The sequence below is a fragment of the Staurois parvus genome, unplaced genomic scaffold (assembly GCF_062004578.1).
Source record: "Staurois parvus isolate SC_StPar_1 unplaced genomic scaffold, SC_StPar_1.0 ptg002108l, whole genome shotgun sequence".
Lineage (NCBI taxonomy): Eukaryota > Metazoa > Chordata > Amphibia > Anura > Ranidae > Staurois > Staurois parvus.
The window spans coordinates 104,295-121,873 of NW_028319904.1; the positions used below are offsets into that span (position 1 = coordinate 104,295).

Consider the following 17,579-nt stretch of genomic DNA (forward strand, 5'->3'; position numbering starts at 1 on the left):
TAAAAAAAAGATTTTTTTTAAAAAAAATAAATGTATTTCTTCATTTTCCAAAAAATTGTGACAAAAAAATACTACTTCAAAAAACTTGCCATGCCTCTTACCAAATACTTTGGACTATCTACTTTCTAAAAAGGGGTAATTTGGGGGATATTTGTACTTTCCTGGCATTTTGAATGGCATCTAAAATCTGCATTGTGCATTTTGCCATTTTAGTGGAGCGTTTTGAAATTGCGGGCAGAATCATGAATTGGTGTGAATGCAGCCGTAATGCACCATGTGAGAAGATCACAGGAAGCCATTTCAGTGCAGGAGAGGAGCCGGCACAACTGTGCAAGACAGAAGGGAACGCTAGGAGGTCAGATATAACAAACGGAACTCTGAAATTAAAGTTCCAAGGGGTCCATCCCTCCTCCTAGGACAGAAACAATTCACTTGGTGTACCACCTACTGGTGCAATCTGTCAGTGACTGACAGAAGGAAAAGGAATGAGAAGAGTTGTCACTAGGACAGGAAGATACATGCAGCAATAATGGCCTGACAGAGGTTCTAACCCTTCCCTATTTTACTGAAAAGGGGCTTTCCTAACAGGGAGTGCGGGGATCTTCTCACTGGGGGCAAAGACAATAAAAGCCTAGACAAAGTTACATTTCATGTATGTAGGTGCCTCATACCTCCTTCAGCTCATCATTATAGGTCACAAAACTTTGAGCTGCCATTATTGCCTCCTCACAATGCTGTTTCGCTGCAGTAACTTGTTTGACCATCTCTTTGAACTGTTTGTGAGAAGCCATAGCCTGCTTCTTGAAGGCTATAGAGGATTTTTTCAGGGTGGCATGGTCTTTCGTTGTTAGGACCAGGCATCCCAGCAACCTGTGAATAGAATTTGTGAAAGCATTTATAATCTTTTAATATAATACATATTCTATATAAAGTGGTCAGCACATCTGTCTTGCAGCACTGGGGTCCTCAATTCAAATCCCAGTCAGCACACACTCTGCATGGAGTTTGCATATTCTGCTTGCACTTGTGTGGGTTTCCTCCTCCACCCCAAAGACATACGGGTTGGTTAATAGGCTCCTGTTTAAATTGGTTTTAGTATTTGTGTGCATGTATGTACGAGGTGTGACAAGTGAATTCCCGGAATGTGTAGCACTACGGTGGTGAGTCGCACAGCCATTCACACTCAGTCATGTTCTAACTTGCTCTCTCCCGGGTCACACACCAGTGGGCTCAGTCTTTACAGAGTAGTAGAAGAAATAACACGTGTGTGTGTTGCCCTGTTGGTGGAAAATGAGTGACAGGAATCTGGAGCACAGGATTTACATCACATTTTGTGTGAAAATGGGCAAAAGTGTGAGTGAATCTTCAGCTCTGTTACAGTAGGCTTATGGAGAACATTCTATGAAGAAATCAAATGTTTTTGAATGAGATAGGTGGTTTAAGGGTGGGAAGATGTACATGACGGTGCAAAAAGTGGGCAACCAAAAATGCATAGGATGGACGCAAATGTGGAAAATGATAAAGGCTACAGGAATCTACTTGGAGGAAAAGATCGGAACTCTGGCCTGACAAGTGGATTCCCCACCATGACAATGCTCCTGCACATGATGCGTGTTCCTGGCCCAGAAACCCATACTGAAACTTGACCCACCACCTTATTCCCCTGACTAAGCACCCTGCGACTTTTGGCTGTTTCCAAACATAAAAGATGCCTTAAATGGACACAGATTTGAGGACTTTCTGGACATCTAGCACACTGCGGCAAAGATACTGTGGACCATTCCAGAACAATTCAAGCAATGTATCCGGCAGTAGCACAGCCTTCTATAAAAGTGCATCGCTTCACAAGGGGACTACTTTAAAGGTGACAACAGGCACTAGTGTATAGGCAAGAAAACATTTTTTTCACAGTCCATTCTGGGAATTACATTGTCACACCACGTATGTATGTGAGATAAGGACCTTTAGATTGTAAGCTCCTTGAGGTCTGGGACTGATGTGAATATATAGTATGTAAAGCACTACTTATAATTGTCATCACTAAATAAACAACTGAAATAAACTACAGAACACCTGATGAGATGGGGGTGGGGTTCTGCAGTCCTCAATAATAACTGGACTGATATCACTGCTGGGGGTTTCAGTAATAAACTGCAGCCGTCTCATTCCACCAGGAGCTGAAATGTCTTGTTCCACCTTTGGGAAGTCTGGTTGTCATGTTTCTTATGACTCTCATATTGACTGTCATATGTCTTTAAGTGTTTCTATATTTTGTTTCTGCTCCTCCCTTTCCTTTGGTTTAGTTAATGTATAGATAGCCCACCCCCTTCCCAGAAATGCATTGCAGCTCTAGCCTCATGTCATGGAGCAGGAAACATTATGATCTTTTGACCTATCAAATGTTCATTGTTGTAAGATTCTCTCAGTTTATGGAATAAACTTCAGAAGATCTACAAGATGTCTTATCGATTGAGTCACTGACTGGTATCCAACTGAGGTTGAAGTTATCGCTATCTCATCACATCTGTAAGTTACAGAGATCACACTGACAATGCTTTGGAGAGACAGAACAGTCAAAAGATCTGTGGAATGCTTCATAGGGTCCTGGCTAGTCAAAAGATCAGTGAAATGTCTTCATAAGAATCCTTGCTAGCTAGAATACACAGTGAGATGTTACATGGATACTGGATATAACAGCTATAGAGTGTGCAGCCAGCTCTACACATGTCTGTACATGACTCCAAGTATATCCCAGCATAACACTCATCAGCGTCAGGACAACTTATTGATGTGAATGTTTTACAACTGCAAGTTTATTCACTGCATCTGTATGCATTACCACATGGCTTGCCTGTGAAAAAGAGAACCTTCCTGCAATCATTGCCTAGGAAACCTGAACTCACCCACAGAAAAAGTGATACATTTCTCTGTAAACTTTCTATCAACCCCTCTCCTTGCTAACATGATGTTTCAGGAAAGTAATATACAGTCTGGGGAAGCTAATACACAACCACAATCAGAGCTTCATCCAGAGCAGGACTTAGATAAAAGAGAAAAACGCTTAAATCTTAATGCTGACAAGTTAGAATTGCTGTCTAATATTAATGACTTGTGGTCTAATACTGTTAAATGCATGTCTGCCCTCCCCCAACAATCTCATGAGCCAATACAACCAGAAGGCGCTATCCAGCAATTGAATGTTGCTTATGAGAATTATCAAAGACTGTGTTAAATATATTGCTCTCTTATAGTTGTACAACACTCAGAGGCCATTGGAAGAATTAATGAGTTTTGAGGAGCTCAATCTTGAAAGAGACAATTTAGTGGTGCGAACAAAGACAAAGGCAGAAGTGAGAATAACACGGCTCCATGAATCCAGATCTTATCGCTCTGCATCTACTAGACGCTCCTCAAGATCTTCCAAATCCATACAATCAAGGTCTTCTACACTCAGTCAACAACTAATAAAATAAGAAATATAAAGTGCAGCGCTGATAAATAGTCAAAAAAAAAATATGAATATGAGTTCATCCAATTTAGGAAATTCATTATAAGTAGGTGAGAAGTTGATAAAACGTGAATAAATGATCCTCTTTGCAGCAGATTTCTAACAAGCTTGTGACTGGAACCAACAGTAAAATTGCGCACTCACCGGAAGCGCATAGGTAATGTGCATATAAATATAACCACCAAGGATCTCTTAGGCAAGCGGAATGTGTCAGGTATATGGTGAGCTTCCTCCTATGACCAATCCATAGCAGGAAGCTCACCATATACCTGACCAATCCATAGAAGGAAGCTCACTATATACCTCACCAATCCATAGAAGGAAGCTCACCTGACACATTCCGCCTACCTAAGAGATTCTTGGTGGTTATATTTATATGCGCATTACCTATGCGATTCCGGTGAGTGTGCAATTTTACTGTTGGTTCCAGTCACAAGCTTGTTAGAAATCTGCTGCAAAGAGGATCATTTATTCACGTTTTATCAACTTCTCACCTACTTATAATTAATTTCCTAAATTGGATGAACTCATATTCATATGTTTTATGGCTATTTATCAGCGCTGCACTTTATATTTCTTATTGTCGTTTGAAGGTTTATTGTGGTTACCTTTTAGTGTTACAGCTGCTAATTTAGAGCGCTCACTTTACCATTTTTTTAAAAACTAATAAACGCCCATGCTGATGCTTCTAAAATTCAGGCAGCTTTCACCCAAAACAAAGCAGAAATAGAGGCTCAGGCCGCAGAAATAGAAGCTGCTGACACACGCCAAAAGGCAAAAATGGAAGTTTTGGAAAAACAATGTGAGCATGCTACAGCCATGGCAAGGTTAAGGGTCTTAGAACAAGCCGCTAGTGAAAACGAAAGAGACAACAGTTCCAGACACTCAGTTGTATCTTATGTCTCAGATTCTTCACACACCTCTCCAGAACGTCAACTCCCTGTCACAACAGCCAAACTACTCAAAGTCTCTTCTCTGCACATACTATACCTCAAGACAATTTGCCTTTACAGTGAGGAACAGAAGTATTTAAAAGTTCTCCCACTTAGAAATCATGGAGGGGTCTGAAAATCACATTGTAGGTGCATTCCCACTCTGAGAGACAGAATTAAAAAAAAATTCAGGAAATCCCATTGTATGATTTGTAAAGAATGTATTTGTCTCGCACTGCTGAACAGAAGTATTTGAACACCTGAGAAAATCAGTGTTAATATTTGGTACAGAAGCCTTTGTTTGCAATTACAGAGGTCAAACATTTCCTGTAGTTCTTGACCAGGTTTGCACACACTGCAACAGGGATTTTGGCCCACTCCTCCACACAGATCTCCTCTAGATCTGTCAGATTTCGGGGCTATCGCTGAGCAATACGGAGTTTCAACTCCCTCCAAAGATGTTCTATTGGATTTAGGTCTGGAGACTGGCTAGGCCACTCCAGAACCTTGATATGCTTCTTACGGAGCCACTCCTTGGTTCTCCTGGTTGTGTACTTCGGGTCGTTGTCATGTTGGAAGACCCAGCCACGACCCATCTACAAAGCTCTGACTGAGGGAAGGAGGTTGTTGCTCAAAATCTCACAATAAATGGCTCCATTCATCCTCTCCTTTATACAATGCAGTCGTCCTGTCTCCTTCGTAGAAAAGCACCCCCAAAGCATGATGTTACCACCCCCATGCTTCACAGTAGGTATGGTGTTCTTGGGATGCAACTCATCCTTCTTTTTCCTCCAAACACGACGAGTGAAGTTTAGACCAAAAAGTTCTACTTTAATCTCATCTGACCACATGACTTTCTCCCATGCCTCCTCTGGATCATCCAGATGGTCATTGGCAAACTTCCGACGGGCCTGGACATGTGATGACTTGAGCAGGGGAACCTTCCGTGCAATGCATGATTTGAAACCATGACGGCGTAGTGTTCTACCGACAGTGATCTTTGAAACTGTGGTCCCAGCTCTCTTCATGTCATTGACCAGCTCCTCCCTTGTAGTTCTGGGCTGATTCCTCACCTTTCTTATCATCAGTGATACCCCACGAGGTGAGATCTTGCATGGAGCCCCAGTCCGAGGGAGACTGACAGTCGTCTTTAGCCTCTTCCATTTTCTAACAATTGCTCCAACAGTTGATCTATTTTCACCAAGCTGCTTGGCAATTGCCCCGTAGCCCTTTGCAGCCTTGTGGAGGTCCACAATGTTGTCTCTGGTGTCTTTTGACAGCTCTTTGGTCTTGCCATTGGTAGTAGTTGGCGTCTGACTGACTGTGGGGTGGACAGGTGTCTTTAAAGAGCTCAGACAGATGCTACTAAGTTAGATTAATGAGTGGAGTAGAGGTGGACTTTTTAAAGGCGCAGTAACATGTCTTTGAGAGGCAGAATTCTTGCTGTTTCTTAGGTGTTCAAATACTTATGTTCAGCAGTGCAAGACAAATAAATTCTTTAAAAATCATACAACGTGATTTTCTGATTTTTTTTTAAAATTCTGTCTCTCAGAGTGGGAATGCACCTACAATGTGAATTTCAGACCCCTCCATGATTTCTAAGTTGGAGAACTTGCAAAATCTCAGGGTGTTCTGTTCCGGCACTACAGAAGTCTTAGGTAGGAGAGCCTGTGGTCTTGTAGTTGCTCCTCTGAATGACAATGTGGAAATATCTTTGCCCACTATCAGTGAACGCAAGCAGATTCCAAGCATCAAAGAGGAGATCCCTACTCCTGAAGCTGCTTTTTACCATTCTCACTTAAAGCACATAACCAACCAAATACTAGCCCTCGATGAAAGTGCCGATATCCTGCTGTTACTTGGTCGAGACATCCTAAAGGTGCACAAATTTCATCATCAAATCAATGGTCCACACAATGCACCATATGCTCAGCGTCTGGATCTAGACTGGGTCATCATAGGCAATGTCTGCCTAGACAAGGACATGAGATCCTACTCAGTCTCTTCCTTTAAAACACATATCCTGTCAAATGGACAAACAACTTGTTCTGCACAACGACCACATAAATATATTGTGAAAGAAAGACTATTTGAAAAAGGTGCACAACAGCACATCATACAAGACAATAAGAAAGCTCTTAATCTCTGGGATGACAACATCGGCAACAGTGTTCAAGGCAACCACTAAAGACAATGAGTTGGCAGCTACCATAGAAGACAAAGAATTCTTGAAAACCATGAGTAAAGAGTTCTACCAAGATGACTCCAACAGTTGGGTAGCACCTCTGCCATTTTATACCCAAAGAAAGAGACTACCAAACAATAGGGCACACGCAGAATCACGGTTTGTTTCTTTAAATGGCAGTTTGAACCAGAAGCCTGAGATGAAAAGGCACTTTGTGGACTTTATGCAGAAGGTGTTTGAGAGAGATCATGCTGAGCCTGCACCTCCTCTTATGGAAGGAGAAGAATGTTGGTATCTACCATGCTTTTGTGTCTACCATCCTTGCAAGCCTGATCAGATTAGGGTGGTCTTTGACTCAAGTGCTTGTTATGAAGGCGTCTCCATCAATGACAATCTTCTCACTGGGTCTAATCTGAACAACAATCTCATAGGAGTTTTACTTCGCTTCAGACAAGAGCCAATTGCTGTTATGGCTGACATTCAGTAGATGTTCCACTATTTCATCGTCCGTGAAGACTACAGAAACTTCCCCAGGTTCCGATGGTACCGCAATAATGATGTCAACGATGAAGTCATAGACTATCGAATGAAGGTACATGTTTTCGGTAACAGTCCTTCCCCTGCAGTAGCAATTTATGGACTGAGGAAAACAGCTCAAGAGGGTGAGAAAGAATTTGGATCTGATGCAAGAGGAATTTCTATGTAGACGACCGACTCAAATCTCTGCCCAATGAAGAAGAAGCTATTGACCTTCTTACTAGAACTCAGAACATGTTTGCCACTGCAAACCTCAGACTTCACAAAATCATTTCTAACAGCGACAAGGTCGTGATAGCCTTTCCTTCTAATGACCATGCAGTCAGTGTGAAGAAATTCCAACTAGGATCTGACCTTTCCATTACACAACACAGTCTTGGATTGCTTTGGAATGTTAAACAAGACTCATTCACATTTCAAGCATCAGCCTGTGACAAGCCCTTCACAAAGCCAGGAGTATTGTCTACAGTAAACAGCATTTATGATCCCTTAGGTTTCATTACACCTCTCACCATTCAGGGTAAGATACTGCTGAGACAACTTACTTCTGAAAGCTCAGTCTGGGATACCCCCTTACTCAAGCAGAAACAACAAAGGTGGGAATCCTGGAAGCAGTCTCTAAAAGCATTAGAACAACTCCAGATACCACATTCTTACACCCAAGCATGCTTAACCGCTTCAGCCCCAGCCACTGCATTAGTACGTTTGCAGGGCAGCAGGGCTGGGCAAAACCATGTTTTAAAACGTAGTTTTGCAAAACAGGTAGGGGGCGCGCGTGAGGCGCGCGCCCGCCCTACCTGTCCCACGGGTCTCAGCAGCGGGTCTCAGCCGCTGGGTCACGGATGGTCATTACCGGCCGTTTCCCTGTGATTAGCGTAATCGCTGACAGAGAGCAGGGCTGCATTGTTTACACACAGCCCTGCTATCTGTCAGTTGCCTGTCAGCTCCTGACAAGCTGAAGAGGGACAGAAGAGTTTCTCTCCCTCGATCAGCGTGTCCCCATGCAGTACAAACCCCAGCCCCCTAGTAAAACACTCCCCTCACACAGTTAACCCTTTCAGTGAAAAAAAAATGTTAATCCCTTCCTCCCCAGTGCCATTAGTACAGTGTCAGTGGGTTTTTTTTTCACTGATCACTGTATTGGTGTCACTGGGGATGTCAGTGACCCCAAGTCAGTTCCCCCCCAGTGTCAAAATGTCCGCCGCAGTCCCGCAGTCCTGCCATAAGTCGCTGATCGCCGCCATATGTCGCTGATCGCCGCCATTATTAGTATAAAAAAAACTAAAAATCCCAGTATCTTTCCCGCCATTTGTAAATGCTATAACTTTCATGTAAACCAATTAATTTACACGTATTGGGATTTTTTTTAGCAGAGACATGTCGCAGAATGCATTTTGGATGAAATTTGTGCCAAAATTTGATTTTTTAATTTTTTTTTACTGGACATGTTTTTTATAGCAAAAAGTCCAAAATATTGTTTTTTTTTTTCTCAAAATTGTCTTTTTTTTTTATAGCGCAAAAAATTAAAAACGCACAGGCGATCAAATATCACCGAAAGAAAGCTCAATTTATGGGAAGAAAAGGATGTAAATTTAATTTACATGCAGGGTTGCATGACCGCGCAATTGTCAGTTAAAGTAACGCAGCGCCGTAACACAAACCTCTTCTGTAACCGCTTCCTGACCACCCTACAGCAGAAATACTGCTACAGGGTGGCATGGGTGCACATATATATACGTGATTCGCGCTCCCGTGGTTTTCACACCCCTCCCATATAGCGTCAGATTGCCCGTCAGTACACCAGTCATCACATTTAACCCCTTGATTGCCAGGAGCACACTCATGTACAATAAACCTCCATTGCTAGTATAGTGTCTGAACGGGTCAATATCTTTGATCAGGTCAGCACTATACCAGCGTTCACATTATAGCGTCCCCAAAAACGCAGCGTTAGCGGGATCAGCCCCAGCACCTGCCAACACCTACATTTAGCGCCTACGCTTACCCCCCCTTCTCCCCCAGCAAGTGCAGTGTCAGTAGGTCCCTGTCACTTGATACATTGCACACAAAACCGCAGTGTTGGCAGAATCAGGCCTGATCTCTGTTAGCACTTGCCGGTGAATTTTGATGACACTCATATGCAGCAGAGTGCCAGTACTAGTGTCGCTCTACCTTTTGGTGAACTGGCGAGTACCAGCGGTCTAGTACATCCTGGTCTTTCACATACCTCCTTGATTTTTGGAGCTGTTTTTCACGGAATATCTGTATGCGTTGATTGTGGATCAAAGCAGTTTATATGCACAACAATTTATTGCCGCCAACCCAAATTCAAACCTTGCCAGACCAGTCGCATGGAGACTCATTACGGTTTTCAAATTTACATTTTTTTTGGGCCTAACCCTCAACATGGGCATTACTAAAAGAAATGAATTGTGGTTGTATTGGTCCGCAGACCCGATTCATCATATGCCGTGTTCTCTCCTGCCATGGCTAGGCATAGATATGAGAGTATAATGTGTTTTATACATTTCAGCGACAATACACTCTGTCATCCTTGGGGTGACCCTGAATTTGACCGGCTCCACAAAATTCAGCCCCTCGCAAATCACCGTAACCTAAAATTTGCAGATATCTATACTCCCCAGCAAAATATCTGCGTTGATGAGTTCCTTATTAATTTTTCTGGCCGCCTTGCATTCAAACAATTTCTCCCCTGCAAGCGTGCCAGATATGGGGTCAAGATGTAGAAGACCTGTGAGAGGACAACAGGCTATACTTATAAGTTTCGGATTTACGAGGGAAAAGATAGTCACGTGGAGCCCCCCGGATGCCCAGACTACATGGGGAGCAGTGGCAAGATAGTTTGGGACTTGGTGTCATCATTTCTCCATATGGGGTACCACATATACGTGGACAATTTTTATTCAAGCGTGCCACTATTTAGACATTTATTCAATCTTGGAACTGACACTTGTGGCAAATTGTGACCTAATGTGTGCCCACCATTAGAAGTGGGTGGATGCAGGGCGGTATATTCTAATGGTGGGCATACCACACACTTTTTCTGGCAGAGATTTCTTCTCATTTTTTCATTCATTCCACAGGCTGCATACAAAAAAAAAAAAGAACATAGCATATATAACCAACAAGGACCAGCGACGTACTGGTACATCACTGGATTTGAATGGTTATACCAGGATGATGCCTACAGCTGCAGGCATCATCCTGGTATCGTTTTTTTCAGCCGGCCTTCATGTAAGTGCAATCCTAGTGGCTAATTAGCTGCAAGATTGCTTTTACAAGCAGTGAGAGATGATGTCCCCCCTCCCCCGCTGCCTTCCACGGCCTTCTCGGGCAGTCCCGTGCCATCAGGGGAACCTGAGAATGCAGCCGGTGTTTCTGCCAGCTGACCATAGAGCTGATTGGAGACCAGAGTGGTGCCAATCATCTCTGTAGTCTAAGAATTCGGAAGCTACAAGCATTTCATCACTTCAGTTTCGCAGGATATAAACAGCGCCATTTGTAAATTGGGAAAGCATCTGATCACACCGATCCTGGTTTGATTAGATAATGTAAGGGCAGAGGAGATATCCAGAGTCTGATAGACCCCAGATTTCTCAAAAAAGAATATGACAATGCCCATTGAAGTTATAGGGGTTATTTGCATTCCCTGTTATAGCATTAAAAGTGATAAAAAAAAAAAAAAAATGAAAGGTACAGTGTAAAAAAAAAAACAAAAAAATCAAAATAATTAAAAGAAATTGCCCCTCCCATGCGTGCACAAGCCTTGACCCTGTGTAAACAGCGGTTGCACCATGCATGTGAGGTATTGCTGTGAACATCAGATCAAGGGCAGTAATTCAAACACTAGACCTCCTCTGTAAATCTAAAATGGTAGCTTTTAAAGGCTTTTAAAGCGCTGCCTATGGATATTAAAAATGTTTGCAGTTTGTCGCCATTGCACGGGGCATGTGCAGTTTTAAAGCATGTCATGTTTGGTATCTATTTACTCGGCATACCATTATCTTTTATATGTTACCAAACAATTGGCGAATATATTGTGTTTTTGTGCATTAAAAGTAAAAAAAGTGTATTTTTAAAAAAAAAATTGCATTTGAAAAATCGCTGCGCGAGTACTATGTGCCATAAAAATTGAATAAATTCGGATTATTATCAGCAAACTACAAATTATCAGCAAACTACAAATCATCCCCGGCAGCCTTTTTTAGGGGTAAGTACCACACGAAAAAGAAGGGACACCGGAGGGGAAAGAGAGGAGGGAAGAGATCAAATGGACACACCCAAGAAAAGGAGGGTGTAAAGGCACAAGGTATTTTTAACCTTAGTGGGACTAACCTTACAGAGAAAGAGCTTCACTTACTGGATAAAGGATTGAAATATGCCCCATCCAAAAAACTGAACAAATTTGAAACCTATATGGACATACATAAGTTTGCACGACAATTATCCTTGAAAAGGTATTTCACCACTAATCCTATCACTAAGGATGCCCCAACTGATAGATATACTCATTCCAACTTGCACAATGCATCCACTTATAACCCTCCTCCGCAAACCCACACATACGTGAATTTATTCAGGGATAAAGTCTTGAAAGAGTTAACATTATTACCAGATAAGAGATCTTTTGATAGATCAGGTGACTCTAAAGCTATCAAACTATTATTAGAAAGGAACAATCTGGTGATCAGGCCAGCTGACAAGGGTGGCGGTGTGGTTGTTCTCAATAAGGAGGACTACATTAGTGAAGTCAACCATATCCTGAGTGACAACACTACATATGTCCGTTTACTTAAGGATCCCAAGATTGAATTCAAACGGTCTCTTAAAATGATCATCAACAAAGGTTATGAAAAAGGCATTTTGAATAAAAAGGAAAAAGCCTTCTTAGTTCCAACAGCACCTAAACTACCAGTCCTATACATACTGCCGAAGGTCCACAAAGGCCCCGTAAAACCACCGGGGAGGCCAATAATAAGCGGTATTGGCTCACTTTGCTCTAGGATTGGCGAATATGTGGACTTTTTTCTTCAACCGCTTGTTTTGCAAACTGCAGCATACCTAAACAGGTTCTCAATGAGGTTAGCACCATTGTCACTTCACCTGATACTTTTTTAGTAACAGCCGATGTTGCTTCTTTGTACTCGAACATCAATCATAATGATGGTATGGAGGCAGCTGATTTCTTCTTGACGCAATACAGCTCCCTACATACCACCCAGAAGGATTTCATTTTAGAATTATTGGAATTCGCGATGTTTAGGAACTATTTCTGGTTCAATAAAGAATATTTTTTGCAGATTAGAGGTGTGGCTATGGGGGCTAAGTTTGCCACCAGCCTGGCAAACTTGTTCATGGCCCGGTGGGAGGAGGACCTCATTTTCTCCAGAGATTGGCCTGAGTTATTGTTTTATAAAAGATATATTGATGATATCTTGCTTTTATGGAATGGGGAGGAGGAGTCTCTTAAGAACTTTTTTAATACATTGAATTATAATAGCCTTAATATTAAGCTCTCATATGCCTATAGTCATGAAGAAATAAATTTTTTAGATTTGACACTTGTTAATCACATGGGTAGAATCATTACTAAGTCATTCTTTAAAGCAACAGATCGCAATAGTTTCATCCCTCTTGGGAGTTGTCATCACCCTAAATGGCTGTCCAATATCCCTAAAGGACAGATGATGAGAATTAGGCGTAATTGTACAGAGGATGAGACTTACCATATTCAGGCCGACATTTTAAAGCATAGGTTTTTAGAGAAGGGATACAATGGGGCAACCCTTGATCACACTATACGGACAATAGCGCAGATGGATAGAAACACCATGCTGATGGATAAATCAAGGAGTAATCAAAGGAAAATATGCCCCTTCATCACATCCTTCTCAACTCAATATAAGAAGATAAATAAAATAATGAATGATAATTGGGGCATTCTAAAAATGGACCCAGTTTTAACAACAATTTTACCAGATAAGCCTGAAATTGTATTTCGGAAGGCAACGGCTGTTAGGCATATGATTACACCAAATGTTGTTGACCCTCCTCAAAATACATCTCTGTTTAATGATTTGAAAGGGTTTCACCCCTGTAACAAGTGCATTATTTGTAAGTGTGATAATACTAGAAAAAGGAGAGTCAGCACATTTCAATCATCTATCACGGGTAGAACATACAACATTAAGCATTTTATCTCTTGTTATAGTAAATTTGTAGTGTATTTGTTGCAGTGTCCCTGTCGCAAACAATATATTGGCAGGACAACAAGACGTCTATGAGATCGACTACGTGAGCACGTCTCAAACATTAAGAAGGGGTTTAGGGAGCACTCATTATCGAACCATTACCGCCTTCACCATAATAGTGACCCATCTTCACTGAAATTCATTGGTATCGATGTGATTAATAACCATTGGAGGGGTATTAACAAAACCAGGGCGGTTTCCCAAGCCGAGACTAAATGGGTGTTTGAGCTCCAAACTTTACACCCTTTAGGCCATAACATTGAGGTAGACGTCAACTGCTTCATTGCTAACAGTTGATTGGTTTATGTCTTTTTCCCATTTCTGCTTTATGTATTTTGAGCCTATTTTTATCTGACATATATTGCTGATTAATCCTATTCCCTGCATTAAGTTGCACTCTTAGCGTGCTTCTTCTCCATGTGTTTGAATATCTTTTAATTTTATTCGGACATTCATTCAGCCTGACTGATTAATATTTATTGGTCTTATTATTATTATTATGATTTTTCCTTCTGCCCCGTTTGACTTCCCAATTTTTAAGACGGTTGCAGGAATGATCATGACGGCTTTTTATGGGCTATTTTTAGGGTCTTTTTACCTCTTTTTATCCCCTTTTTGTTTTGTACATATTTATCATGAGTATTTGTAATGTATATAATTATTACATTCACTCTGGTTGATTGGGTAGTATATCACTAAGTATGTTATTTACTGCCTAGATCTTATGCCTTGTTTTTACCTCCATTGCTTTTATTCAAGTCTTTGTATGATTTCATTTATTATATTTATTATGTTGTTCTTCATCTTGCCGTGGTCCGTTATTGCAACCTTACGCCAATCACTGAGGGGGATCTTTGTACCCCATACATCATGCGCACAGGTACTGCTATTTTAGTTGCACTGTATTGAGGATAATAATGTTTGACATAGAGTCCCTGGGGTCTGCGGCATAGTTAGCAAACGGCACTGGGATTCTGTGTTATGAGACTTCTGTGTCTCCCCCTTGCTTTCTGTACGATCGCGGATCCACGGCAAAATGGCGCTGCCGTGCTCGCGCATGCGCAGTACACGCTTTCTCCGGGAAAATGGCCGCGGCTAACTGCGCATGTGCCGTTTCTCCTATTTTTAACACTGACGTCGGTCACGCTTCTGTACAGCCTCCCCTCTGATGATGTGCCTGTAGCACGAAAGGCCTAAGGAGGAGCTGTGCAGAGCGTGACGTCATTCCACCGCCGGAGCCACGAGGAGGCCCGGCGGCCATCACTACTAAGGGTCAGTACTGCTGCATATCTATGTCATTAATATATGATTTACATGCATACTGCCCTGTTACTGCCCTGTTACCTTTATCAATAAAGCACTGATTTTTGGACATACTACACTATCTCTGGCATCTGTTTCTGGGGCTCCTATTGGAGCTTTCATTCCCACAGTGAAAACACTTTTGCCATCCTGAGAGGAGATTCCTTTACAACACCTGGCTGACCTTAAGGGGACCCCTGGACCTTATCAAAGAGTCTGTGATGACCCACCATGAGGGAGATGCCTGGCTGCCTAACCTCTGATGTTCCCATTGCCTGTGATGCATAATCACACATGCGCATATCCTATGCGTTTCCGGTGAGTGCGCATTTCTACTATTTTGACAGAGTGGAGGCCGTGGGAATTCGCATCCATGCAGTGATTTACTGCGGATACCTATACAATGACTTTTTTACTTGGTTAAGCACTCACTGTGGTTACCTATTTATTGTCTTCTTCACCTGGTTAAGCGCTGCACTTTATTGTTTTAAGGTCATATTGATATATTTCTGAGGTACTGTGGTTGCCTATAGTGTTCTAGCTGCTGACATTGTTAGAGAGCGCTCACTATCTTTTATACTAATAAAAATTGTACTACCCACCATTTTATTCACTAGGGTGCCTGCTTTAAAAAAATATATAATGTTTGGGGGTTTAAATTAATTTCCTAGCAAAAAATACTGATTTTTTTCATGTGAACAAAAAGGCTTGGTCTTCAGGTGGTTAGAAGAGTGAATGATGTGTGGCATAAACTTCTAATGCTGGGCATAAAACGCCCCCACCCCCCAAAACGACCCCTTTTTGGAAAGTAGTCACCCCAAACTATTTGCTGAGAGGAATGTTGAATCAATAGAAGAATTTATTTTTTTACCACAAGTTTTTGGAAAATGACAAAAATAAATACATATTTTTTTTTTTTACACAAAATTGTCACTTAAATGATTTACTGCTCACACATGCCATGGGTGTATGTGCAATTACTCCCCAAAATACATTTTGCTACTTCTCCCGAGTATGGGGGTACCACATGTGAGAGACTTTTTGGCAGTCTAGCCAAGTACAGGACCCCAAAATCCAATAAGCACCTTCAGGCTTTTAAAGGGCTTTATTTCCTTATTACACTTCCAGACTACCTATCACAATTTCAGAGGCCCTGAAATGCCAGTATAGCACCTAACCCCCCCAAACTACCCCTTTTTGAAAAGTAGACACCCCGAGGAATTTGATAAAAAGCACGGTAAGTATTTTGCAGATCATTTGTTGCCGCAAGTTTTTGGAAAATAAAGAAAAAAAACAAAAACATATTTTTTCTATTTTTTTATATTTCAAAACCTTGTGAGAAAAAATGAGATCTGCAAAATACTCACCATGCCTCTTTTTAAATTCCTTGGGGTGTCTACTTTCCAGAAAGGCATGTCAGGGCCTTCAAAACTGTGATAGGTAGTGAGGAAGTGTAATGAGGAAGTTATGCACCTTCAGGCTTTCAAAGTGGTCATTGGATTTCAGGCTCCTGTATGTGGCTAGGCTCCCAAAAAGTCTCACATATGTGGTATACCCATATTCAGTAGAAGTAGCAGAATGTATTTTGGGGTGTAATTCCACATATACCCATGGCTTGTACGAGAAATAAATCATTTAAATTACAACTTCGTGTAAAAAAAACAAAACAGTTTTTGTCATTTTCCAGAAACTTGTGGAAAAAAAATAAATCTTCCATGGACTCAATATGCCTCTCAGCAGATAGCTTAGGGTGTCTAATTTCCGAAAAGGGGTCATTTGAGGGTGTTTGTACTATCCTGGTATTTTAGCACCTCAAGAAATGTGATGGGCAGTCAGAAAGTAAAAGCTGTGTAAATTCCATTATCTATACCAGCAATGGGCAAACTACGGCCCGCGGGCCGTATACGGCCCGGCGGACCTTTTAATCCGGCCCGCGGAGCTAGGCTCCCGCAAGGCCAGTGGTCGGCAAGCCGCGGCTCTTTACAAATTTAGATGCGGCTCTCCTGTGTGCCGGGCGCCCGCTCCCCTCCCTCCTCTCCTCCTCTCCCCTCCCTCCTCTCCTCCTCTCCCCTCCTCTCCTCTCGGATGGCCGCCCCCCCTCTCGGATGGCCGCCCCCCTCCCTCCTCTCGGACGTCAGGACTCTGCAGCTGTCAGGATGTAGGCGGGGCAGCCAGGATGTAGGCGGGGCAGCGTGACGAACTCCTCTCACAGTCCTCCCTGAAGACCAGAACGGCGCGGGAATACGAGAGGAACGCGCGGACCAAAGGTAAGTGAATTGACACAGGGGGGACTTACTATATGGGGGATGAATTACTATATGGGGGACTTACTATATGGGGAATGAATTACTATATGGGGGACTTACTATATGGGGAATTAATTACTATATGGAGGACTTACTATATGGGGAATGAATTACTATATGGGGGACTTACTATATGGGGAATTAATTACTATATGGAGGACTTACTATATGGGGAATGAATTACTATATGGAGGACTTACTATATGGGGAATGAATTACTATATGGGGGACTTACTATATGGGGGATGAATTACTATATGGGGGACTTACTATATGGGGAATGAATTACTATATGGGGGACTTACTATATGGGGAATGAATTACTATATGGGGGACTTACTATATGGGGGATGAATTACTATATGGGGGATGAATTAATATGGGGGATGAATTAATATGGGGGATGAATTACTATATGGGGGATGAATTACTATATGGGGATGAATTACTATGTGGGGGATGAATTACTATGTGGGGGATGAATTACTATATGGGGGATGAATTACTATGGGGGATGAATTACTATAGGGGGGATGA

General features: G+C 42.0%; 1 long non-coding RNA gene across 1 annotated transcript in view; it reads right to left on the minus strand.

Moving 5' to 3' along the window:
* The window catches only part of LOC149432796 (uncharacterized), a 47,559-nt gene that overhangs the window by 10,691 nt on the left and 19,289 nt on the right, over positions 1 to 17,579 (minus strand). The window contains exon 2 of the long non-coding RNA XR_016308967.1: positions 672 to 870. This is a non-coding gene — a long non-coding RNA (uncharacterized LOC149432796). The remainder of the gene's footprint in view (positions 1 to 671; positions 871 to 17,579) is intronic.